Consider the following 26,679-nt stretch of genomic DNA (forward strand, 5'->3'; position numbering starts at 1 on the left):
TTTTTAGTATATTCACAAAGTCATATGTTGGCAAAGTACACAAAATTATTACCACTGTCTAACTCCAGAACATTTCATCACCACCACCCCCAAATCCATACCCATTAGTAGTCACTCATTCTTCCTTCCTCCCAGACCCTACTAAACACTAATCTACTTTCTGTCTCCATGTCCTTCATTTTTGAAAGATATTTTTCCTACGTAAACAATTCTGACAGTTGTTGTGTGTTTGTTTGTTTTTACAGTTCTTTAAAGATATTTTTCTGTTATTGTCTCATATTATTTTTTACAAGAAAACTGCTATTTTCCTTATACGTTTTCCCCTGTGATGTAGCTTTCCCTCTGGCTGCTTTTCAGATTTTCTCTTTATCACTGTTTTTGAGCAACTTGATGATGGTGTCCTGGTATAGTTTTTTTCATATTTCTTGTTTTGGAGGTCCACTGAGTATCTTGGATCTGTGGGCTTATATTTTTCATCAAATTTGAAAAAAAAATTTTGGGGGGGCATTATTTCTTCAGGTACTTTTGAGCTCCCCTAGTTCCCTTTCCACCTCGTCTGAGGACTCTAATGACATATGTCTTAGGTGTGAAATTGTCCCACAGCTTACTGATGCTCTTTCCTTTTTCTTTTCTTTTTAAAATTTTAATTCCAGTATAGTTAATATACAGTGTTATATTAGTTTCAGGTGTACAATATAGTGATTCAACAAGTCTATATATTACTCAGTGCTCCTGGTGGTAAGAGTATTCTTAATCTCCTTCACCTATTTTACCCATCCTCCACCCGTCTCCCCCTCTGGTAACCATCAGGTTCTTCTCTATAGTTAAGAGTCTGTTTTTTGGTGCAAATATTATCTCCCACTCAATAGGTTGTCTTTTAGTTTTGTTTCCTTTGCTATGCAGAAGCTTTTTATTTTTATGTAATCCTAATAGTTTATTTTTGCTTTTGTTTCCCTTGCCTCAAAACATATCTAGATAAATGTTGCTATGGTCAATGTCAAAGAAAGAACACTGCCTGTGCTGTCTTCTAGTATTTTTATGGTTTCAGGTCTCACATTTAGGTCCTCAATCCATTTTGAGTTTATTTTTGTGTATGATGTAAGAAAATGGTCCAGTTTCATTCTTTTGCATATAGCTGTCCAGTTTTCCCAACACTGTTTGTTGAAGAGACATCTTTTCCCCATTGCTTTTTCTTGCCTCCTTCATCAAAGATTAATTGACTAAACAATCATGGGTTTATTTCTGGGCTTTCTATTCTGTTCTGTTGGTCTATATGTCTATTTTTGTGCCAGTACCAAACTGTTATGATTAACTACAGCTTTGTAGTGTATCTTGAAATCTGGGATTTTGATACCTCCAGTTTTGTTTTTTTTTTTTCAGTAGTGCTTTGGCTATTCAGGGTCTTTTGTAATTCCATATAAATTTTAGTATTATTTGTTCTAGTTCTGTGAAAAATGCTATTGGTATTTTGATAAGGATTGCATTAAATCTGTAGATTGTTTTGGGTAGTATGGACATTTTAACAATATTTTTTCTTCCAATCCATGAGCATGCAGTGTCTTTCCATTTGTTTACATCGTCTTCAATTTCTTTCATAAATGTTTTATACTCTGGAGTGCCTGGGTGGCTCAGTCGGTTAGGCAGCTGCCTTCAGCTCAGGTCATGATCCCAGGGTCCTGGGATCAAGCCCCGCATTGGGCTCCCTGCTCTGCGGGAAGCCTGCTTCTCCCTCTCCCACTCTCCCTGCTTATGTTCCCTCTCTCTCTGTCTCTCTCTCTCTGTCAAATAAATAAATAAAATCTTTAAAAAAATAAATAAATGTTTTATAGTCTCAGAGTACAGGTCTTTCATCTCCTTGGTTAAGTTTGTCCCTAGGTATTTTACTATTTTTGGTGCAATTGGAAATGGGATAGTTTTCTTAACTTTTCTTTCTGCTACTTCATTATTAGTGTATAGAAATGCAACAGATTTCTGTATGTTGATTGTATCCTGCAACCTTTCTGAATTCATTTATCAGTTCTAGTAATTTTTTGGTGGAATCTTTAGAGTTTTCTGTATGTAGTATCATGTCATCTGCAAATAGTGAAAGTTTTACTTCTTCCTTACCACTATGGATGCCTTTTATTTCTTTCTGTTGTCTGATTGCTGTAGCTAGGACTTCCAGTACTATGTTGAATAAAAGTGGTGGGAATGGACATTTTTGTCTTATTCGTGATCTTAGGGGGAAATCTCCCAGTTTTCCCCATTGAGTGTGAAGTTAGCTGTGGGGTTTTCAATCTTTTTCAATTTGTTGAGACTTGTTTTGTGACCTAATATGTGATGTATTCTGGAGAATGTTCCATGTGCACTTGAAAAGTATGTGTATTCTGTTGTTTTAGGATAGCATGTTCTGAATATGTCTGTTAGATGCATCTGGTCCCATGTGTCATTCAAAGCAACTGTTTTCTTGTTTATTTCCTGTTTGGATGATCTATCCGTCGATATAAGTGGGTTATTAAAGTCCCCTACTATTATGGTATTACTATCAATTAGTTCTTTTATGTTTGTTGTTAGCTGCTTTATGTATTTTGATGCTCACATGTTGGATGCATAAGTATTTACAATTGTATTTTTTGTTGGATTGTTCCCTTTATGATTTATAGTGTTCTTCTTTGTCTCTTCTTACAGACTTTGTTTTAAAGTTTATTTTGTCTGATAAAAGCATTGATACCCTGGCTTACTTTTCACTTCCATTTGTATGATAAATGCTCTTCCATCCATTCACTTTCAATCTGCATGTATCTTTAGGCCTGAAATAAGTCTCTTGTAGGTAGCATATAGATGGGTATTACTTTTTATCCATTCTGTCTCTCCATGTCTTTTGATTGGAGAGTTCAGACCATTTACACTTAAAGTCATTATTAATAGGTCTGTACTTATTCGCATTTTGTTGATTGTTTTGTGTTTTTTTCCTCCTAGTTTTTCTGTTTCTTTCTTCCCTTGCTAACTTTTCTCAGTTTGCTGGCTTTCTTTAGTGATATACTTGAATTCCTTTCTCCTCATTTTTTGCATCTCTATTATTGGTTTTTTATTTGTGGTTACCATTAAGTGTGTATATAACATCTTCTGCATATAGCAGTCTATATTGAGTTGACACCATTCTTTACTTCTCCCCCTCCCTACACACACGTTTTAGGTATATTATGTCTTATTTTACATCCTTTTATTTGTCAATCCCTTGATTGATTTTTATAGATATACTTATTTTTATTGCTTTTGTGCTTCCTAATTTCTTACCCCTACTTATGGTCTTTCCTTATGGGGTTTCCTGTGTATGTAACTGTTTTCTTTTCTCTTACTCTTTTACAGTTCTCTCCTTATCATTACTTTTTGCTATTTTAATTACTATTTGTCTTGGCATGGACCTCCTTGGGTTGATTTTGTTGGGGTCTCTCTGTGTCTCTTGGATCTGGATTCTGTTTCCTTCCTTGGTCTTGGGATGTTTTCAGCTATCGTTTCTTCAAATAAGTTTTCTGCCTTCTTTTCTTTCTCTTCCCCTTCTAGGATCCCTATAATGCAAATATTATTATGCTCCTTGGTGTCATTGAGTTCCCTAAGTCTCTTTTCATTCTTTATTATTATTTTTTTCTCTCTCCTATTCAGTTTAATTGCTTTCTATTACTCTGTCCTCCAGATTTTTGATCCATTCTTCTGCTTCCTCTAGTCTACTATTTCTTCCATCTAGTGTATTTTTAGTTACATCTATTGAGTTCTTCATCTCTGATTGGTTTTTTCTTCCTTTTGTTTTTTTTTAAACTCAACAATTTTTATTTTAACTCAGGTACTTCATAGAAACAGGAAATGTAGCAAATGGGTCAGGGTAGTATGAAAAATGTTTTAAAACTGCAGGTGTGTACACATGGCTGTATTTACTTCGGGCACAGGCTTCCCCACATCAGGCACAGCAACTGCACTTATCCGATGCGCCTTTGCAGATGCAGCCCTGGGCACACTTGGCACAGCCCGCGGGACAGCAGGAGCAGCAGCTCTTCTTGCAGGAGGTGCTTCTGCACTCCTTGCATTTGCAGGAGCCGGCACACGTGCAGGAGCCACCGGTGGAGCAGGAGCAGTTGGGGTCCATTTCGAGTGAGTCGAGTTGAGGACGGAGGTCCAAAGCAGGCGACAAGGAGAGACACGGCTGCAGGCTGGAGGCGTGGTCTGATTGTTTTTTTCTTATGTGTTTTCTTTGTTAGGTCTCACTGAGGTCCTCCACTCTCTTCTCAAGTCTGGTGAGTATCTTTATGACCATTACTTAAAATTTTCTATCAGGCATATTATTTATATCCATTTTGTTTAGGTTTCTTGCTGTGATTTTTTTTTCCCTGTTCTTTCATTTGGGACATATTCCACTGTCTCCTCATTTTGTCTAACTCCCTGTGTCTGTTTCTATCTGTTAGGAAAGTCAGCTACATCTCCTGATCTTGAAAGTAGTGGCTTTACAGAGAAGAGGTCCTCTAGTGCCCTGCAGTGCAGTTTCCCCTGTTCATGAGAACCTGGTGCTTCAGGGGTGTCTCCTATGTGTGTTGCATGCATCCTACTATTGTGGCTGAGCTGCTTTTGCCTTCAGCCCAGTCATCTACAATGGTTTTCTTTGTCTGTTGTGGACAGGATTTGGTCCTTTGTTGTTAGTGGGCCAGTCTGGGGCTGCCTTGTGTTTGAGTTGAGTCAGATCAAATGTTTGCCTGAGATGCAGTAGCATCAAACTCCAGGGCACTTTTCCTTGATAAGCTTTCATTGTTGAGCGGGGCCTGCAGTCAGACCAGAAGTCTGCTCCCAGCCCACTGCGGGGATCTCAGTCAGACTGGTGCTTTTGGTTATCTTTCCCTCTTTCCAAGATAGAAGTCACTTTGGAGTGGTTCTGGTCCCGTTGAGTCTGCTTGCACACTGCCAGACGTGTGGCACCATTTTGGATGGGCTCAGTCCATATAGGAGAGGGCAGGTCCACAGGAGAACATGGTGGGCATAGCCAGCAGTACCAGCAAGGTTTGTGCTGGCCCGCCCAAAACTCCTGTCAAGACCACCAGGTTGGAGGTGGCAAATCCACAGAAGCACATGGGCAGAGCAAGTGGTGTTAGCAGTTAGGTAAAGAGTGTTGTCCCTGGGCTTGTTCTTGCAAGTGTCCACTTGTCTAGGCTGGGGGTGGGGGGGAGGGAAATGACGCTCCCAGCTCCTTTGTTCCTGAAGAGGTCTCCCAACAATCCCTGCTCCTCCAGCACACCACTGAGATTAGTAAACAAATCTTCCCCCCTGCCCCCCAGTACATCCTGGGAGTTTTTTGAACTGCTGCCTACACTGTATCTCCCCAGGGCTGTTTGTTGTGCTGTCTCTTTAAGGGTGGGGACTCAGTTTCCTATCACCCTCCAGCTCTCTCAGAGCTCATTGTGCTGATTTTTAAAGTTCCAGGTGTTAGGCCCTGCTAATAGTAAGAACTTGCAAAAATTGGCCCTTTAGTTTTCAAAGGCAAACCTTATGGGGGTTCATATTTCCCATGCCCAGGGAGCCTGGGGTGTCTATTTCTTCCCCCTCAACTTCCCAACTGTACCTCCGCCCTTCCTATCCTCTTCAGTGTGGGTCCTCTACATTTAGCTATGGAGAGTCTGTCTCCCATTCTTTGGGTCATTTTCTGGATTATTTACACTGATGTGGGTGTTATCTAGTTATATCCGTGGAATGAGGTGAGCTTAGGGTCTTCCTACTCTGCCATCTTCTCTGGAACCTTCCTTTTTCTTTTTTAAATTCAACTTTCCTCTCTGTGTTTCATTTGAATGGTTTCTAGTACTAGGTCTTCACAATCTTACTAATCTTTTTTCAGTCATGTCTAAGCTGCCATTAATCACATTCCAATGTATTTTGCATCCTAGACATTGTAGTTTTCATCTCTGTAATTTCAGTTTGGGTGGTTTTCTATCTTCATGTTTCTACTTAACTTTTTGAACATGTAGAATACAGTTATAATAACTTTTAATTTAGCTGATTGCTTATTCTAACAGCTGTGTCAGTTCCAGTTCATTTTGATTGATTGATTTTTCTCCTCCTTTCGGGACATATTTTCCTGCTTTTTTGCATGTCTGGCAATCTTTGACTGGATTACAGACATTGGAAATTTCACCTTGTTGGGAGATAGATTTTTAAGACTTTATCTTTTTAGAGCAGTTTTAAGTTTACAACAAAATGGGAGTACCAAGATCTCATATACTCCCTGTTCCCTCACATGCATAGATTCCCTCATTTTCAACTTCACTCACCAACATGGTACATTTGCCAAGAATGGGTCTACATTGAGACATCGCAATCACCCAAAGTCCATAGTTTACCTTAAAATTCACTTTTCATGTACATTTTATGGGTATGGATAAAAGCATAATGATACATATCCATCATCATATTATACAGAGTATTTTCACTGCCCTAGAAATCCTCTGTGCTCTGCTTGCTCATTTCTTCTCCTCAGTCCCTTTCCCAGGTGAATATTTTTGATCACAAATATTCTTAAGCTTTGTTCTGGGATGCAGTTACATTACTTGAAACAATTTAATATTTTGGGGTCTTACTTTCATGATTTGCCAGGTGGGACCAGACCACTGCTTAGTTTGGAGTAAAGTAGTCCCCTATTGAGGTAACATCCTTCTTTGTATGCTACTAAATGCCCTGTAAATCATGACGTTTTTCAGTCTGGCTGGTGGAACGAGGCAGTCCTTGGTGGAAAATGCCTCTCACTGTTACCAGTAATCTTTGTGGGTGGTTCTTTACCTGACCTTGGGTACTTCCCTTATACACATGTGCTGATCAATAATCAAGGGGATTATTCTGAAAATCTTCAGAGTAGTCTTTCTGTGAAATTTCCTCCTCTCTGATACTCTATCCTGCAAACTCTAGCCCCTTTGGTCTTTATGTACTCAGCTTCATCTCCTCAATTCAAGCAGACCACTGGCCTCTCCCTGGGCTCCTCCTCCCTGTCATTGCCTTGAAACTCTCCCCACACAGCAAGTTGAGACAAGGAGCATCCCATATACACACAATTGTATAACTAAATGTTTAAGGATATATAAGTAGTTCAGAGGCATGGATTTAGCCTACAATGGGTGTTGAGAAAAGGGGATTGTCAGCATGGGCTGAAGCAGCTGCTTGTGGCTCGGATGACACTGGGCTTGAGCTAGTCTCAGTGGAGGAAGAAGCAGACCTGGGAGCAACTTCAGGAGAGGTTATCTCCTAGTGGGTGATATCATTAGCTGAGATTCTAGTGACAGAAGAAGCAGCATGATGGGGACCTGAAATAGCTTCATGGAAAGGAAAAGAGCTGAAAATTTAAGAATGGTTCTAAAGTGGACTAGTGGAGAACAGAGGTAGATATTCCAAGGAAACAGTTTGAAGAAATGCTAAGATGTGGGGAAGTAAAGGTGAATGTAAAGAAGAGATCAGATATGGGAGACATTTCCAAAGAAGGCTCTGTGGAACTGGGTGTTGCATTTGGACTCAGATAGATCATGGTTTGAATCCCAGGTCTACTTCTTACCGGCAAGTTGCTTTCCTGATCTGTAAAATAAAAGCAGATTTTGTTCTAAAACCTGAAAACAGCCCCGGGCCTTTTTGGCTGTCAAAGTTCTTGTCAAAGCACAGATTATGCTCAGTTCATAGGATTTGGCTCTATCAAGCACCAGGAAGTTTCTGGAGTAAATAATACCGAGCTATTAACCCCCTATATTTGTTCAACAGGTATTTGAACCAGGTATCATTCTAGCTGTTGGAGATAGAGCAGAGAACAAATCAGGCAATAGCTCCTTAAGAGGTATTAATAAATAGGCATAAAACCGAGACGCACTTGGAACCCCTCTCCCACAGACTCTTCCCTCCTGCACTGGTCCGTGAAGATCTCAGAGATGTACCCATGCAAGTGAGATTGCCCTGGAAACCCAGCAATGTACAGCAAAAGATCTTCAATGTCAGAAGCCTTCTAATTAGCACGTTCTTATGTCATCTTTAAACTAATGAAGCCAAAAGTAACAAATGCCTAACTTTATTTATTTATTATTTTTAATTTTTTTTAAAGATTTTATTTACCCATTCATCAGAAAGGGGGAGAAAGAGAGAGAGAACACACAAGCAGGGGGAGTGGCAGGCAGAGGGAGAAGCAGGCTCCCCCCTGAGCAGGGAGCCCAATGCAGGACTCGATCCCAGGACCACAGGATCCTGACCTGAGCCGAAGGCAGACACTTAATCGACTGACCCACCCAGGCATCCCACAAATGCCTAACTTTAATCTGGGGACAAGAACAGTGGAAAATGGTCGATGCTCATTAAATGTTTCATGTGCCTGGCACCACACAGCTAATCCATTTCTTAACATCCCTGTTGAGAAGGCCCTTCATTAGCTCCATCTGACAGATGAAAACATGAAGCCTCAGAGAAGTTCAACAACTTTTCCAAGAGCAGACATCTAGGAAGTTGTAGAACCAGGATTCAAACTCCAGTCTCTTTGACCCTAGAGCCAGTGCTCCTAACTTGTAGTGACTACAACCAGTTTTATTCCACGATGCAAAGCCAGACATAACCAAAACATGTAGCCTGAGTCTCAAGAGTGAGAAGCATCGTCAAAGAAAAGCTGCCTGAACAAGTGAACCCAATCCTACGAGACTGCAAGGTAGCACATCTTACAGAAACAAAAACAACTCTACCCCTTGTCTGCCCCATTCTTCACAAAGAGCTGACCTACCAACCTGATATGGGAAACAAAGGCAGAAGAAAAATTATTAAATTTCCTTACTTCCTACAGCCCATTGACAAGTCCTTGAGACAGGCAGAGTGATACTCCTCTAGGGACTCAACTGCCTCGATGTTAATACTTTGCTAAGGGCAAAAGGCAATCCTAGCCTGACCGCCCCCCTCCTTTAAGCCTACTTTAACATATAAAAATTCTTTTGGAAACTTCCTTTATCTCTACACCCCCCAAGATACTTCCTTTATCTCTACATCCCCCAAGCACATGGCCCACTGATACACATCTGAAGGGTCTCAGACTAAGGTTTTATTAGATGGTAATAAATGACATTTTCCCAACAACAGCTAGCCCCCTCAAGGTCCTGAAAACCTTGCTTCCAAAATTCCTTGGAGACTTACACTATCCCTAACCCCCTCCCAACTTGAAAGTAGATAATGGGCCACTCCTCATAACCCCCCACCCCCAGAGCTCTTTCTGCCCACAGGTCTGTCCCGTGCTTTCATAAAACCCACCTTTTTGCACCAAAAAAAAGAGGTATTAACAAATTAATTAATTTTATTAATTAATTAATAAAACCCTTTAAGAGTTTACATTCTAGTTGTGGGATGTCAGATAATGTGTTAGTAAATGAATAAATTAGAGATTATAATAAGCACTATGGCAGAAAGAAAATAGAGCACTATATTAGAAAGTGACTTGGGGAAGAGGCAGAGCAGGAAGAAAGTTACTTAAGCCAGGATGGTTAGGAAAGGCCTCTCTAACAAGGTAACACTTGAGCTGAGTCATGAAGGATGAGACTGAGCCAGCTATATGTATTAGTTACCTATTGCTGCATAACAAACTACCTCAAAACTTAGCAGCTTTAAACAATAAATGTTTATTACCTCATGATTTCTTTGGGTTGATGATCAAGGTGTGGCTTGACTGGGTGTCTCTGACTCGGCCTCTCATAAGACTAAAATCCAGATATTAACTGGGCATGCAGTCAACTCAAGGCTCTCCTGGGGAAGGATCAGCTTACCACTTCACCCACATGGCTGTTGGCAGGCCTTAGGTCCTTGATGGCTATTGGTCTGAGATATCAGTTTCTAGCCACATGGGCCTGTCTGTAGGGCAGCTCACAACAGGCATCTGGCTTCCTTCAGAGCAAGCCAGTGACAGAATGAGAGAGTGCACCCCAAATGGGAACCACCTTCTCTTTGTAACCCATCCCTTCTACTGCATTCTACTTGCCAAAAGCAAGTCACTAAATCCAACACATACTCTAGGGGAGGGGATTACACAAAGGTATGAATACCAGGAGGCAGGAAAGAGTGTTTAAGGCAGAAGAAAGAGAAAATGCAATGGTTCTGAGTGGTGGACATCCTACTTGTGTTTGAGGAAGCCAATGGAGGTAGAATGGACTAAATCAAGTTAAAACAAAAAAATAGTAGGAGATTAGGTAGTCAGAAGGCAGACCATGCAGGGCTTAAAAGAAGTTTTGATATTATTCTAAGTGCAGTGGGGAGCCAGTGAAGTGTTTTAAGTAAGGGGGTCAGTAATGTATTCCACCCACTCAACATTCTCCAGAGCTCTATGGTAGATGTAGCCCCAACAGGATTTGATGGAGCAAATGTGGTGAAGGAAAGGGTCTTTTCTGCTAAAAAAAAAAAAAAAAAAAAAAAAGTCTCAGTGGCACCTAAATACCTATTCAGCTAAGTATAAAGATGTCAGGATCCTAATAAAATATTCTCAAACTATCCTTCCAGCCTAATCTCCCACCACTCCCCTAACCTCTAGTCAAAGTGAAGTTTCTTGAGCATGCACTATGTCTACCTGTCTTGAGATTATGCCATTTCCTCTGCATGGAGGTTTTGTCTCTACCATCTCTACCTGTCAAACTTAGACAGTTTTTGTCAAGACCCTTGTTAAGTGCTACCTCCTATGTGAAGCCTTTCCTGATTCTTTCTTCGTTGAATCTCCTCTGTTCTTTGTTTAATCAACTATGGGATTTTACCATGTCTTTCCGACTATCAGTGGTTCATGTCTAACTTGTAAGTTCCTTGAGATCAAGAGCTCTGCTTTCTTTATTTCTGTAGCCTGCACTACCCAGATATTTAGCATATATAATCAGTCCTCAACAAATGTTTGTCAACTTGAATTAAACTGGGAACTAGATGATTACAGTACTTTTGTTGGCCGAGAGGGCTTCCTGAGAAATAAGAATTTCTCTTTGGTTGATATTAAGTTATAATTTTCCTATTACAACTCACAAGTCCTACATAGTATGTTCTTTGTCTATAATGGAATTATTATAAATTATTATAATTAATATTAATTATTAGATACTAATAACAGAAATTTTTCTTAGAGAAACTTCCAAACATTTGGAAACTAACTAGCACACTTCTAAATAACACATGGGTGAAAGAAAGAATTAAGGGGGTAATTAAAACATATTTTGAACTGATAAAAATAAAAACGTAACAAGTGAGAATTTGTAGGATGCTACTAAGATAGTTTTGAGGGGGAAATTCATAGCAACCAACACCTTTTATAGAATAGAAGAAAGGTTTCATGGGCGCCTGGGTGGCTCAGTTGGTTAAACGACTGCCTTTAGCTCAGGTCATGATCCCGGAGTCCCGGGATCGAGTCCTGCATTGGACTCCCTGATCAGCAGGGAGTCTGCTCCTCCCTCTGACTCTACCCCCTCTTGTGCTCTCTCTCTCTCTCACTCTCTCTCTCAAATAAATAAAAAATAAAATCTTTAAAAAAATAGAAGAAAGTTTTCAAATCAATAATCTTAAGACACACACACACATACACACACACGGCAAATTAAACTAAAAGTAAGCAAAAGAAAATAGTAAATATCAAAATATAAATCAATAAAATAGAAAACAATAGAGTAATCAATAGACTCAAAAACTGCTTTGAGAAAATCAATAAAGATAAAACACTGTGTGACTTAAAAGAGAAAAAAGAAAGAATACACAAATGACAAATAAGAAAAGATAGGTGACATCACTTCAGATTCTACGCATATAAAAGGACAATAAGGATTATTATAAATAACTTTATGTCAATAAATATGACAACTTAGATAAAATAAACAGTTTCCTTGAATTACAAAAATTATCAAAGCTCACTCAAGAAGAGATAAATGTCTATATATTCCTTATATCTACTTAGGAAAATGGGATAGTTCAAAACCTCCTCCAAAGAAACTCTAGGTTGAGATGACTTCATGAGTAAATTCTATCAAACATTTAAGGAAGAAATAATGCCAATTCAAACTCTTCCAAAAATAGCAAAGAGAAGAGAGTAGTTCCTAACTCAATCTAGGAAGCTGGGATAAAATAGTACATTTAAAATTAAACAAGACAAAGACATTACAAGAAAAGAACACTGTAAACCAAAATCCCTCAGGAGCAAAAATTCCATACAAAATGTATAGTAAATTGAATCCAACCCTATATATATATATTTTTTTAACACTATATTAAAGAGACAAAATATCAGGTGACCAAATGAAGTTTATCCCTGGATTGCAAGGTTGGCTTAATATTTGAAAAATCAATCAATATACTTCAGCTTACAAATTAAAAATAAAAATCATGTTTCTTATCTAAATAAATGTCAAAAAAGCACTTAAAATCTAACATTCATTCCTGATAAATACTCTCAGTAAACTAAAATTAAAAGGGAATTTCCTCAACTTCATAAAGGTCATCTAAAGAAACCTACAGCTACCATCATACTTGGTGGTTAAAACCTAAATACTTCCTCCATAAGATCAGTAACTAGAAAGAATGGCTGCTATTATTACTTTAATTCAACACTGTACTAGTGGGTCTAGCCAGTGCAATCAGGAAAGAAAAAAAAGGCATTCAGATTGAAAAAGGAAGAACTCCAATTGTTTTTGTTTGCAGGTGACAGATCATTTATGTAGAAAATATGATGGAATCTTTTTTAAAAAGCTATTAGAACTAATAACTGAGAGGCACCTGGGTGGCTCAGTCAGTTAAGCATCTGCCTTTGGCTCAGGTCATAATCTCAGGGTCCTGGGATTGAGCCCCACATGGGCTCCCTGCTTGGTGCGGAATCTGCTTCTCCCTCTCCCTCTGCCCCTCCCTCACTCAAGCTCTCTCCCTCTCTCTCTCTCTTTCTCTCCCTCTCAAATAAATAAGTAAAAATCTTAAAAAAAAAAAAACTAACAACAGAAATCAGTAAAGTTGCAGGTTATGAGATCAATATAAAAAATAAATTCCATTTCTGTGTACTGGTAACAAAATAATCAGAAACTTGAACAGAAAAACATTACCATATATAATAACATAAAAATATGAACTACTTAGAGATAAACTTGACAAAGAAGTGAAAGACTTGTACACTAAAACTATAAAATATGGCTGAAAAAAGTTAAAGAAAACCTAAATAAAGGAAAGGGTATATCTTGTTCGTGGATCAGAAAACTCAATATCATAAAGATGTCAACACTCTTCAGATGAATCTATAGATGCAATACAATGACAATCAAACTCTCAGTTGGATTTTTTTATAGAAGTTGACCAGCTGATTCTAAAATTCTTATGGAAATGCAAAGAATCTAGAATAGCCAAACCACTCTGAAAAAGACAAACAAATTTGGAGGTATAAAACTACTGAAAGAAATATTATGGGGGCACCTGGGTGGCTCAGTAAGTTGAGTATCTGACTCTTGATTTTGGTTCAGGTCATGATCTCATGGTCATGGGATCAAGCCTCACCTTGGATTCCATGCTCAGCAGGGAGTCTGCTTCTTTCTCTCTCTCCCTCTGCACCTGCCCCCACTTGCCCTCTTGCTCTCTCTCTCTAAAATAAATAAATAAATCTTTAAAAAAAGAATTATTATAAAGTTATGCTAATAAAAACAGTGTGGGTAGAGACGCCTGGGTGGCTCAGTCAGTTAAGCATGCCTTTGGCTCAGGTCATGATCCCAGAGTCCTGGGATGGAGTCCTGCATTGGGCTCCTTGATCAGTGGGGAGCCTGCTTCTCCCTCTGTCTGCTGCTCCCCCTGCTTGTGTGTGCTCTCTCTCTCTGTGTGACAAATAAATAAATAAAATCCTTAAAAAAAAAAAACTACCTCTGATAAAAGATTTGTTTCCAGAGTATATATTCTCAAAATTCAACAATAAGATAAACAAACCAATAAAAAAAAACTGAGTAAAACAGTAGAACAGATAATTTAAGATACGTAGATGGCAAATAAACATAAGACAAAAATGCTCAATGTTATTAGTCATTAGGGAAATGCAAATTAAAACCACAGTGAAAAAAAAACCATAACGAATAACACTATATAGCTATTAGAATGGCTAAAATTTTTTTAAAAAAACATACCCTACCAAGTTTGATGAGGATGTGGAAGAGCAGAAACTCTTGTGAACTTCTTCTGGTGACAGGTCAATGTTATACCCACTCTAAAAGACAATTTGGCAGTTTCTTAAGAAGTTGAACATACAATGACCATAGGATCTGCCCAATCCATTCATAGGTATTTACTCAAGAGAAAAATAAACTTATGACCACACAAAGACTCGAACACAAATCTTTACAGAAGCTTTATTTATAATAGCCAAAATCTTGAAACAGCTCAACTGCTTTAATTAGTAGGTGAATAGGTAAACAATGACATATCCACAAAGTGGAATACTACTCAGCATTAAAAACTAATGAACTATTGCTACATATAGCAACATGGCTGAATCTTAAAAACCTGGGTGGCCTAGTTGGTTAAGCGACTGCCTTCGGCTCGGGCCATGATCCTGGAGTCCCAGGATCGAGTCCCGTGTCGGGCTCTCTGCTCAGTGGGGAGTCTGCTTCTCCCTCTAACCTTCCCCCCTCTCGTGTACCCTCTCTCTCTCTCATTCTCGCTCTCTCAAATAAATAAATAAACCTTTAAAAAAAAATCATGCACAGTGAAAGAAGTCAACCAAAAAAAAGTGTACATATTGTATGATTAAACTATAGAAAATTTAAAACTAATCTATAGTGACAGAAAAGAGACTGGCGACTGCTTGGAGATAGGGGTTAAGGAGGTGTGGGAGGGAGGAATTACAAAAATACAAGCAAAAACTTTTGGAGATGATAGATATCTTCACTATCTTGATTGTAGTGATGATTTTACAGGTATAAATATGTGTAAAAATTATGTACTTTATTTTTTTAAAGGTTTTATTTATTCATTTGAGAGAGGGCGAATGAGAGAGAGAGAGAGCAAGCATGAGCAGGGGGAGAGGCAGAGGGAGAGGGAGAATCAGACTCCCTGCTGAGCAGGGAGCCTGATGCCAGAACCCTGGGATCATGACCTGAGCCAAAGGCAGACGCTTAAGTGACTGGGCCACCCAGCACCCCAAAATTATATACTTTAAACATGTAGTTTATTATAGACTCTCTATATAAACTTAATTAAAAATATATATGAATAAACTTTATCTGTATATAAAATTATACCTCTTTATTGAGTATACCTGACATAATAAACTATACATAAAACTCTTTTTTAAACTTGGACCCAGAAATGAACATGTCACTTCCTGTCATGTTTCACTGGCCAGTGAAAGTCATATGTCCACTCCTAACTCCAAGGGACCAGGAAAGTGTATTCTTACCATTTGCCTGGAAGGAGAGAGTTGACCCTTTGTGTATATTCCTAATGACTACCATACTCAGCAGTAAGCATGCTGTTTTTTTATAAATATTATATGTGCTGCCTAAGTGAGCACTGGTTTTTTATAAATAGAACACTAGTCCCAGTTGTTACATAATAGAATTCACATTCATTTGCAGAACCACCAAACAATAGTAGACTTAGTAGCCCTTACTCAAAAGTCCTGCAAAGATTCAGCTGGTTGTTTATAATGGTGAGGAATACAATTTAAATCAAATTGGCCAAGTAACCCAGACCTTTTGCTACTAATTCTGAAATTAGTGCTTCTTAGAATCTAAGAAAATAAATAGACCTAGGAGAAAATATGAACCACCATTTGGTCTAGCTTCTGTTTCCCAATTAACTGTAACCTAAGTCCTACAAGAGAAATGGAGGGTTAGAGATTCCTTTATGACAAATTCCTTTTCTTGCATTTATTCTCTTCAGTTAAGAAATTGTTTCTCATGTCCAACTAGAAAAAATGTTTTTATTTAATCTAATTTCCTTTTGTTCTGTTCTTATCGGTCATTTTGATGTACTGGTCTGACATATTAAAGCAAAAGCTCTATGGCATAGAAAAAGGTTAACATTCTTAATGTACTAAAAACTCTTGCACATCAGTATGCATAAAAGACAAACATTTTGTTTATTTTTCTAACAACATGGCAGACTGTGTTAATACAGCTCCTATCTCACCTCAGTGGGCCTTCTTTCTGAAAAACACATTGAAATGCTGTGTCTGCTATATTATCTTCTGTACTTCTTTTTTTTTTAAGATTTTATTTATTTATTTGACAGGGGGAGACACAGTGAGAGAGGGAACACAAGCAGGGGGAGTGGGGAGGGAGAAGCAGGCCTCCCACGGAGCAGGGAGCCTGATGCAGGGCTTGATTACAGGACCCTGGGATCGACTGAGCCACCCAGGTGCCCCATCTTCTGTACTTTTTATATGTAATTTTAAATATTTCTAATTATTTAAAAGAAAAACAAACATCATAATTAAAAATGGTCTAAGGGTACAAGCAATTCACAAAAAATATGTATATGAACCATAAACATAAGAGGTAAAGAAAGAAGTAATATATTATTCAAAAGAAGTAATTAAGTCAAAATAGAAATTAGATGCCACTTCAGGCGTACAATTGGAAAATATTTTTAAAAATGAAAATGGCCAGGGGCGCCTGGGTGGCTCAGTTGGTTAAGCGACTGCCTTCAGCTCAGGTCATGATCCTGGAGTCCCGGGATCAAGTCCCACATTGGGCTCCCTGCTCAGCAAGGAGTCTGCTTCTCCCTCTGACCCTCTTCCCTCTCGTGCTCTCTGTCTCTCATTCTCTCCCTCTCAAATAAATAAATAAAATCTTTAAAAAAAAATGAAAATGGCCAGTATTATCAAGGGTATCCCACCTATATTCACAGTAGGATAATCAATTAGTACAAACTTGTTCATTGTGTGAGAGTGGTAGGATTGGCATATTTTCAATTTTCTTCTTTTCGCTAATATACATCTTCTAAGTTTTCTTTTTTTCTTTTTTTTAAAAGATTTTATTTATTTATTTGAGAGAGAGAGAGAATGAGAGATAGAGAGCATGAGAGGGAAGAGGGTCAGAGGGAGAAGCAGACTCCCCGCTGAGCAGGGAGCCCAATGTGGGACTCGATCCCGGGACTCCAGGATCATGACCTGAGCCGAAGGCAGTCGCCTAACCAACTGAGCCACCCAGGCGCCCCCTAAGTTTTCTTTAATAACCACATACCACTTTAGCGACAAAACAAACACTTTTAATTGAAAGCAATATTGCTTTTTTTTAAAGTTCTCTCTTATCCTTCTGTTCTCCATGCTAACCAATTCCAATTTCTTTCATCTTTTCGTACAAGCCCTTTTTTCATTCTGAAATTCTATTTATCAAGATTTTCAGGGCGCCTGGGTGGCTCAGTCGTTAAACGTCTGCCTTCGGCTCAGGTCATGATTCCAGGGTCCTGGGATCGAGTCCCACATCGTGCTCCCTGCTCTGCGGGAAGCCTGCTTCTCCCTCTCCCACTCCCTCTGCTTGTGTTCCCTCTCTCACTGTGTCTCTCTGTCAAATAAATAAATAAAATAAAATAAAAAAAAGATTTTCAGAACTTTCTTCATTTTCTCTATGTCCTTAATTCAATTTAGCTTACTTTCTAAAGTATTTTACCATAACTGGTTTGAACTTTTGAAAAGCACTTCCTGGTTTCTCTTTTAGATAATAAAGGTAGTCAGGCCAACAGTTAGCTCAGCTGGTTAGAGCATGGTGCTAATAATAAAGTTATATTTGCATTGCATTTCACCAAAAGCATCCATTAGCCAGACTGACATTTAACAACATGTTATACTGTGTTCTTTTATCCAAAAAAATAGACTTATTAAGTACCTTTTAGGTATTCTGATACTGTTACAGAAGAGATGTATGGGTATCAGTGTATGTGAGTAAATACATATATGTGTGTATGTCCATTTGTATAAAACATGTGCCAGTCACTGGGTTTCATGCCTTATAAGCTTGGCTTCACTAAGTACTCACAACGATTTTATGAGATAACTGTTATTATTTCTATTTAACAGATAAGGCTTCGAGAAGGGCTGTAATGTGCCAGAGAAGAGCTGGTAAGCTAAGCCTTGCAGATGGCATCCAGGAAGGGAAGCAGTTTATGTACAGAAATAAAACTATGTACAGGCTGCCTATGAAAAATGCCACAAATGTGATAAAAAATGTAGAATCTTCTGGACCTTCACTGAATTCAGTAAGTCTGCCCCACACAATCAGCTTCATGGGTGTGTGAACAGAGCAGTTGCACAGGAAGCCAAGTGCGGAAGGACCCTGAATACTTGGAGTTTAATGTTCGGCAGTTGTCATCTTGAAATTCTAAGTAATTTTTCCTTTGAATTTGTGTTTTATAAGTGAAATCTGATGAACATCAGAGCATGTGCCAAGACCTTGGAGCCTTTAGCTCACACGCAGTCTGCCTGCTGTCAGCTCCCCACCTCCTGGCAGCCAGCTCCCCATCTCCTTGGCAGTCTGCTTTCTGTCACCTGGTGCCTGGGGCCCTGTCCCCCCTCCCCCACACCCCCACCCCTCACCCCCTCCCCAGGTCGACCCTTCCCTCTGTGAAGGGGGCAGCAACAGAGCTGTTTTCACAGTATGGAAGGGGGTGTGGGGGTATCCATGTTCTGCTGTGGCCCTCTGCACCCAGTAGGGCCTTGGACTCAGGCCCGGGGAGGATTGGGGTCCGGCATGCTCACCTGGGGTGCTCTGAGGCAAGGCATGGCAGCAGCCATCCTTAGCCAGGGCTGGCAGCACCGTAATTGTTTAGAGGGTAACTCGCGGGGGGACAGGCCTTTTGCCCACCTCCAGTCCAGGTACTGAACGAGTCCCAGTGCTGAGGTTGCAATCCTTTTGGGGCTCATTGTCAGCTGCGGGGTCTCCAGCTGGAGAGAGGGAGTCTGGGTGCCTGTGAGGACCAGCACTTACCCTGAGTAGCCCCTGACCAAGGAAGAGTTACATTAAATGGCAAATCAAAAACACCATGACAGGTCAAGAAAGCCACTGGAAAAGAAAGGAATAACTTTATATAGTACCCTTGTTTTGAAGATTTATTTATTTGAGAGAGAGAGAGCAAGAGTGAGAGCGAGGGTCAGGGAGGGGCAGAGGGAGAGGGAAAGAGAATCCTCAAGCAGACTTCTTGCTGAGCGCAGAGCCCAAGCGGGCGCTTGATCCCAGGACCCTGAGATCATGACCTGGAAATCAAAAGCCAGCCACTTAACCGACTGAGCCATCCAGGTGCCCCCATATAGTACCTTTTAAGGGTGCCTTTTTCCTGCATTTTGAACAAGGGGCATGCATTGTCATTCTGTACTGGGCGGGGGTGGGGGTGGGGGGGTTACTTACACAGCCAGCCCTGCTGTGCTATGGTCAGACCCTGTGTCATTGTAGCTTCAGGTAATCAGAGGAGGAACAGTTTACTCCAGGAGGCAAGGTGACTTTCTATTTGCTTACTCCACCCTTATTTACCTTTGTCTTGCAAGGATTTCAGAGTTGTACTGCTTGCAGTTCCTGGGTTGGAAGATGGGAGCTCTGGCGATTCTGGCCGGCCAAGCGGCCCTCCGCCAGCAGAGAAGGACTGTTTACCATATGGATGGCAGTGTACGGAGCAGCCTCCCCCAGGGTGCATTCGTCTCAGCTTTGTTGAAAGCCATTTCCTGCAGGTGAAAAGAAGTTTCTTTTTTTTTTTTGAAGATTCCAGCTTGAGTGCCAAATAGGTCTCTGAATATTGCTTTGGGACATCTTTTATTCCAGCAAATAATGGCCTTAATGCACTGAAAAACACAACTTGGTACCAATGCCATGGTGATAGTCGGTAGGGTCACCTCCACACAGAAAGGGCAGGCTGCACAGTTCTCACAGTCACAGCAGGGGATGTTCCTGGCGAAGGCATTTGGGAAACTGCTTTTCTCATGGAAACAGTGTAGTAGCTACATGCCTAAAACCTTAATCTTAACGCTTCTCTTTTAATGAACATAAATGCCATAAACAAATCAGCCAGAAAGTACATAATTGTATACTGTCCAATAGTAAGCTTTCAAAATGTGAATCAATTGGACTGGCAATAAAGAAATAGATCATTTCAGTTATCTTTGGTTGGTTGTTTGACAATTGTTTGCTATGGACAGAGAGGGGGAAGGGCCAGGGGACAGTAGCTTCAGCAGGTGTTATGTATGCACTGCTTGGCATCATCTCGTAACAGGGCAAAGATATCCCAGAAGACATATTTGAAGGGTGAGCTGATCTAAGTCAAGGGCTACCCATATCATCATTTTATTAGTAGTTATGAATGAAATTAACATTTATGTGCTGAAATGGGAAATATCAAATATGTTTATATGCTGGAGACAGACTTAAAATGATTCCCTTACCTGCCTCGAATCTGTGCATAGCGGGGTGTATCAATCAGACAGAAGATGATAAACACCTAACCTGCCTACATAGGACTTAGATTTCTAGCCTTTTTTTAAAACCATTGCTGGCCATTTTTACCACTCTCCTCCCCCCCCTTTTTTTAACCAAAATGTGTTCTTCATAATGGGGTTAGAGATCAAAGCAAAGAAAATGGGGTTATTTCCTTTTCATAGGCCACTCTCCTTGTCCTCACCAGAAGGTAAATTGGTAAATGTTGGCATCCCTTTTCCTATGCTCCTTGTCTACAATTCTGAGATTCTTGCAAGCCTCTCTCTTGCTCCTCTGGCTCAGGGGAATGGATTGTGTCTCATTTAGAGATGTATAGATAAAAAATAGAAACTGAAGATAAGAACAAATCCGAGGGGCCCCAGAGCCTACTACAGTACAAAAGTCTCAGGGCCGTTCTCTCGGTCACCTCTCTCCCTGGCTACCTAATCTGGAGAGGGCTGAAGGCTGTTTATGAGGGCCAGGCTTGGAAGAGGTATACATCCCTACTTGCCTCCCCTGCTCTCAATTCAGTCACTGACCCAATCTAACTGCAAGAAAGGCGAAAAGCTGTTCTCTGTCTAGACTGCTGGTCAGAGGCCATGGTGTAGGAGACCTGTGTCACTACCTCTACTACACTAAACAGTTGGTGCTACAGAATCCACAGAATCTGAACCAAGGAAAGGTTCAGAAATTGGAAGCATGACACTTTGGAAGCCCAAGGTGGTGGGTGGGGCTGAAAACTGGAGGATTTGTGAAAAATTTCATAAGGTACAGTTTGACCCTATACAGCCAAGCACTTGCCCCTCTCTTACCCTAGAGGACGATGGGAGGTTTGTCCTCTGAAATGAACAGATCGGTTCTGGACTTAGAGATTCCTGGCATGGTCATGTGAGGGAGATGAGGAACTCTAATGGCTGAGACTTGATATTCCCAGCCTCCTCCCACTCAGGTCCAGGATGCTGATAATCATACCTGAATTTTCCAGGCAGGATTCCTCTCTGAAGAAAGCGAACAGCTGAGGAGAAAAACTTATAGATCCTCCTAGTGAAATGGCTGTATCTTTACCATTTACCCTTGAGCGAGCCCCACTCACTCTCAGAGAACTTTTCAGTACCTCCCATTTATGAACCTATGAACAAGGAGAGAGCCAGGGATCACCAAGTAATTAAAGATAGCCTCTAAGGCGAAAGACTAAGTCCAAAATAAACAGATTGAAAATGAACCCAGGTCTAAGAGGCAATGCAAAAAGCAAAAGAAAACTTAGGGGGAAAATTACTATTAATTAATATCTTCAGAGAGATATGTGAATGTATTGCATGCATTTAAAAAAAAAGAACAGAGTGCTACAGAAAAGGCACATCCCTGTCACAAGAAAGAACTTTTGAAAATTAAAAACAGGATAGACAAAATTAAGAATTCAGTAGAAGGGGTGAAAAATGAAGTTGAAAAAAACTCCCAGAAAGTAGAACAAAAGGCAAAGCTGGAAAGGCAAAGAGAAAAACTGGAGAAAGAAGAGAATAAAATTATAGGATCAATGTAAGAGTTTCAACATCTCATTAATAGGAGTTCCAGAAAAGTGAGAAATGGACAAAGGAAATTATCAAAGAATCTCCCAGAACTGAAGGTAACAAGTTGCCGTATTAAAAGGCCCCACTGAGCACTCAACACAATGAAGGAAAGGAGACTTGCACTCAGGCACATTATCATAAAAGTTCAGAATACCAAAGATGAAAAGAAAAGGTGAGAGCTTACAGACAGAAAAAAACAACAGAAGCCAGAAGGTAATGGGTCAATGCCTTCAAAATTCTGAGGGGAAGGGATTTCCAATTTAGAATTCTATACTTGGCCAAACTATCACTTAAACATGAAGGGTAACTGCAACTAACTCTTAAATGGCTCAAGAAAAATAAATGTATATACAATATAGAGAGCAAACATGGCAAAAACATTAATTGGTGAAGGGTATAAAGGAGGTTTTGTTAATATTTTTGCAAGTCTTCTCTAAGTTTGAAAAAAGAAAAGAATGAGGATAGAGCAAAGGGATTTTTAGATGTGTAAGGTCTCCGAAGTTTATCTCAATGTCCAATTTTTTAATATGTCACTGCAGGATGAGATGTGTTCCAAGCAAACAAGGAAGTGAAAGAACAAACATGCAACCATGGGATCAAGAAAACAGAATCCAACATAGAAGGGTTGTGAAAGGGAAGTCCTGGGATGAAGCTGCATTGTAGTCTGGAGAGGAGCCAGTCTAGTCTGGAGCAGGAGGACCTGGACAGAGGATTTATTTCCAATAAAATATGGAAATGATACATTAATCATTTGAGTAGTTTTATAGTTCAGACAGAGAATTTGGAGATGAATAAATGGACAGGGCCATCAAAGATAGAACAAACCAAAATCCGAGTTAATTATTAACTCCAGGGAAAATGAACAATTGCACAAGAAAGGAACTGTAAATGATGTGGTCCCATTAATATAAAAATGAATATAGAATATAATCACTTTGGGAATGAGGGAGGGAAATGGTGTGTGAGTGGAGGGCATAAAAGAAATCATTCCTCATTTTCTGTAGTAAGAAATCAATAGATAATGTATCAAATGAAAAGATCAAGAAAAGTAGTAGAAACCTCTAATTTGGGATTTATAAAGAAAACATGAGAAAAATGCTTCAAAGAATTGAAGGCAGTTTTCTCTGAGAAATGGTAGTTTTGGAGTAGGTAAGGATAAGCAGAGGATATGTTTTTCATAAACAGGGTTTGTTGGAATAGTCCCAGTTTATTCTTGTTAGTCTGGCATAATTTTATTACCATTGTCCCTTTCACTTTCAAAAGTATTCCAATTTGGATGAAGCCTTGAAGTGTTATTTGACTTTTTTGTTGTTGTTATTTGACTTTTTAAACTATGTATAGGTAATACTTTGATAAAAGTAAAATTAAAAGAGGAGGCGGAGCAAGATGGTGGAGGAGTAGGAGACCTGGATTTCTTCTGGTCTCAGGAATTCAGCTGAATAGGGATCAAACCATTCTGAACACCTACGAACTCAACAGGAGACCGAAGAAGAGAGTAGCAACAACTCTCTGAACAGAGAAGCGACCCCTTACCGGAAGGTAGGACGTGCAGAGAGGTGAATCCAAGGCGGTATTCGGGAGGATAGACGGTGGGGGAGGGGGCCTCCGTGGGCCGCTTCTGGCAAGTGATAGAGCCGCGGAGCACAAAATCAGAACTTTTAGAAGCCGGCTCCGCTGAGGGACGTCGCTCCAGTGGCTAAGCAGAGGGTAGAACCCTCGCTGGACAGTGTGGTCTCAGGACCCTCGGGGTGACAGAAAGACCAGGGGTGCCTGAGTGCGGCAGAGCTCCCAGGTATTGGAGCGGGGAAGCCAGCTGCAGAGACGGAGCCAAGGCGCGGGCTCTCAGCTTGGGGTTGCCATAAACTGATCTGCGGCCCAGTCGGGCCATTGCTCCTCCAGCAGGGACCCAACAAGCGGCAGATCCGGGGAGACTCCCCTGCCTCCCCCGGGAAGAGCGGTGCGGGAGCGCACTGCAGGGATCTGCTGGGTTTGGAGACTCCACACGGGGTCGAGTGCCAGAGATAGAAACGCTCGGTCACAGGCCAGGTGAGCACGCAGTGCGGCCGGAGACCAGGGAGACAGGAGTGACTGCTTTTCTCTGGGGGCACACTGAGGAGCGGGGCCCCGAGTTCTCAGCTCCTCCGAGTGGAGATTGGGAGGTCACCATTTTCACCCTGGTCCTCCAAAGCCGTACCAGAGCTTGCAGGGAACAAAAGCTCCTGAGCAAACCCAAGCAGCTTGCTTAGCCCGACCGACAAGGGTGGGGCAATTCCACCTCCGGCAAAGACATTTGGGAACCACGGCAACAGGCCCCTCCCCCAGAAGATCAGCACGAACAGCCAGCAAACCAAGACCAAGTTTACCGATCAAGAAGAACGGGAGAACTCCAGCGCTAGGGGAATACTGCACATAGAATTCATGGCTTTTTTTTTTTACCATGATTCATTAGTTTTTCAAAGTTAATTTTTTTAACTGTTTTTTTAATTTTTCTTTTTCCCTTCTTCAACCAACATCTTATCAATCCCTTTTAAAAAAAAAAAAACAAACTTTTTAGTTTTCATTTTTAGAGTCATATTTTATCCCTTCATAGTAGTTACCCTTATTTTTGGCATATATATATATATATATAAGTTGTTCTCTCTTTAAAATTTTGAGATACAGTTTCTTCTAACAGATCAAAATACACCCTAAATCACTAGTGTACGGCTTTGTTCTAGTCTCCTGCCTGATCACATTCTCTCCCTTTTTTTTTTAAATCTTCCTCTTTCTTTTTTCAAACAACTTCTTATCTTATCAATTCCTTTTATAAAATCTTTTATAATTTTCGTCTTTACAGTCATCTCCCATCCTTTCATTGTATCAACCCTTATTTTGTACATATATAAGTCTTTCTTCCTTTAAAATTTTAGGAGGCACTTTTTCTAACAGACCAAAATACGCCCAAAATCTAGTGTGTGGCACTGATCTATTCACTAGCCTGATCATATTTGATCATATTCTGTTTTTTTGTATTGTTCTGTTTTTGTTTTTATCTTTTTCTTTTTGTTTTTTTCTTTCTTTTCTCTTTCTTTTTTCTTTCTTTCCCTTTCTTTTCCCCTGGTTTCAGGTTTTTTCTGATTTGTATAGAGTATAATTGCTGGGGACATTGTTAACCTGTTAGCATTTTGTTCTCTCATTTATCTATTCTCCTCTGGACAAAATGACAAGACGAAAAAAATCACCTCAGCAAAAAGAACAAGAGATAGTACCGTTAGCCAGGGACCTACTCAATAAGGACATTAGTACGATGTCGGACCTAGAGTTCAGAATCATGACTTTAAAGATACTAGCTGGGCTTGAAAAAAGCGTGGAAGTTATTAGAGAAACACTTTCTGGAGAAATAAAAGAACTAAAATCTAACCAAGTCGAAATCAAAAAGGCTATTAATGAGGTGCAATAAAAAATGGGGGCACTAACTGCTAGGATAAATGAGGCAGAAGAGAGAATCAGCGATATAGAAGACCAAATGATGGAAAATAAAGAGGCTGAGAAAAAGAGAAACAACTACAGGATCACGAGGGCAGAATTCGAGAGATAAGCGATACCATAAGAGGAAACAACATTAGAATAATTGGGATCCCAGAAGAAGAAGAAAGAGAGAGAGGGGCAGAAGGTATATTGGAGCAAATAATAGCAGAGAACTTCCCTAATGTGAGGAAGGAAACAGGCATCAAAATCCAGGAGGCACAGAGAACCCCTCTCAAAATCAGTAAAAATAGGTCCACACCCCGACATCTAATAGTAAAACTTATGAGTCTCAGAGACAAAGAGAAAATCCTGAAAGCAGCTCGGGAGAAGAGATATGTAAACTACAATGGTAGAAATATTAGATTGGCAACAGACCTATCCACAGAGACCTGGCAGGCCAGAAAGGACTGGCATGATATCTTCAGAGCACTAAACGAGAAAAATATGCAGCCAAGAATATTATATCCAGCTAGGCTGTCATTGAAAATTGAAGGAGAGATAAAAAGCTTCCAGGACAAACAAAAATTAAAGGAATTTGCAAACACGAAACTAGCCCTCCAAAAAATATTGAAAGGGGTCATCTAAGCAAAGAGAGAGCCTAAAAGCAGCATAGATCAGAAAGGAACAGAGACAATATACAGTAACAGTCACCTTACAGGCAATACAATGGCACTAAATTCATACCTTTCACTAGTTACCCTGAATGTAAATGGGCTAAATGCCCCAATCAAAAGACACAGGCTATCAGATTGGATTAAAAAACAAGACCCATCGATATGCCGTCTGCAAGAGACTCATTTTAGACCCAAAGACACCCCCATATTGAAAGTGAGGGGGTGGAAAACCATTTACCATGCTAATGGACACCAAAAGAAAGCTGGGGGGGGCAATCCTTATATCAACAATTTGGATTTTAAAACAAAGACTGTAATAAGAGATGAGGTAGGACACTATATCCTAATTAAAGGGTCTATCCAACAAGAAGATCTAACAATTGTAAATATCTATGCCCCTAACATGGGAGCAGCCAATTATATAAGCCAATTAATAACAAAAGTGAAGAAACACATTGACAACAATACAATAGTAGTGGGGGACTTTAACACCCCCCTGACTGAAATGGACAGATCATCTAAGCAAAAGATCAACAAGGAAATAAAGACTTTAAATGACACACTGGACCAAATGGACTTCACAGACATATTCAGAACATT

The 26,679-nt window shown here is 40.0% G+C and overlaps 1 long non-coding RNA gene and 1 pseudogene across 3 annotated transcripts in view; one reads left to right on the plus strand and one right to left on the minus strand.

The window, feature by feature from the left end:
• LOC141373591 (uncharacterized) overlaps window positions 1–26,679 on the plus strand; it is a 91,430-nt gene that overhangs the window by 60,246 nt on the left and 4,505 nt on the right. For 2 of the 3 annotated variants that reach the window (XR_012379750.1, XR_012379748.1), the window contains 4 exons: window positions 4,233–4,268; window positions 18,011–18,189; window positions 19,472–19,651; window positions 23,300–23,497. This is a non-coding gene — a long non-coding RNA (uncharacterized lncRNA). The remainder of the gene's footprint in view (window positions 1–4,232; window positions 4,269–18,010; window positions 18,190–19,471; window positions 19,652–23,299; window positions 23,498–26,679) is intronic. The other variant, XR_012379749.1, reaches the window with a different exon arrangement.
• On the minus strand, window positions 3,787–4,181 carry LOC112821060 (metallothionein-2 pseudogene; annotated as a pseudogene).

Source organism: Callorhinus ursinus, unplaced genomic scaffold, assembly GCF_003265705.2.
Source record: "Callorhinus ursinus isolate GAN/ISIS: 27379988/994484 unplaced genomic scaffold, GSC_fseal_2.0 scaffold10, whole genome shotgun sequence".
In the NCBI taxonomy this organism is placed as follows: domain Eukaryota; kingdom Metazoa; phylum Chordata; class Mammalia; order Carnivora; family Otariidae; genus Callorhinus; species Callorhinus ursinus.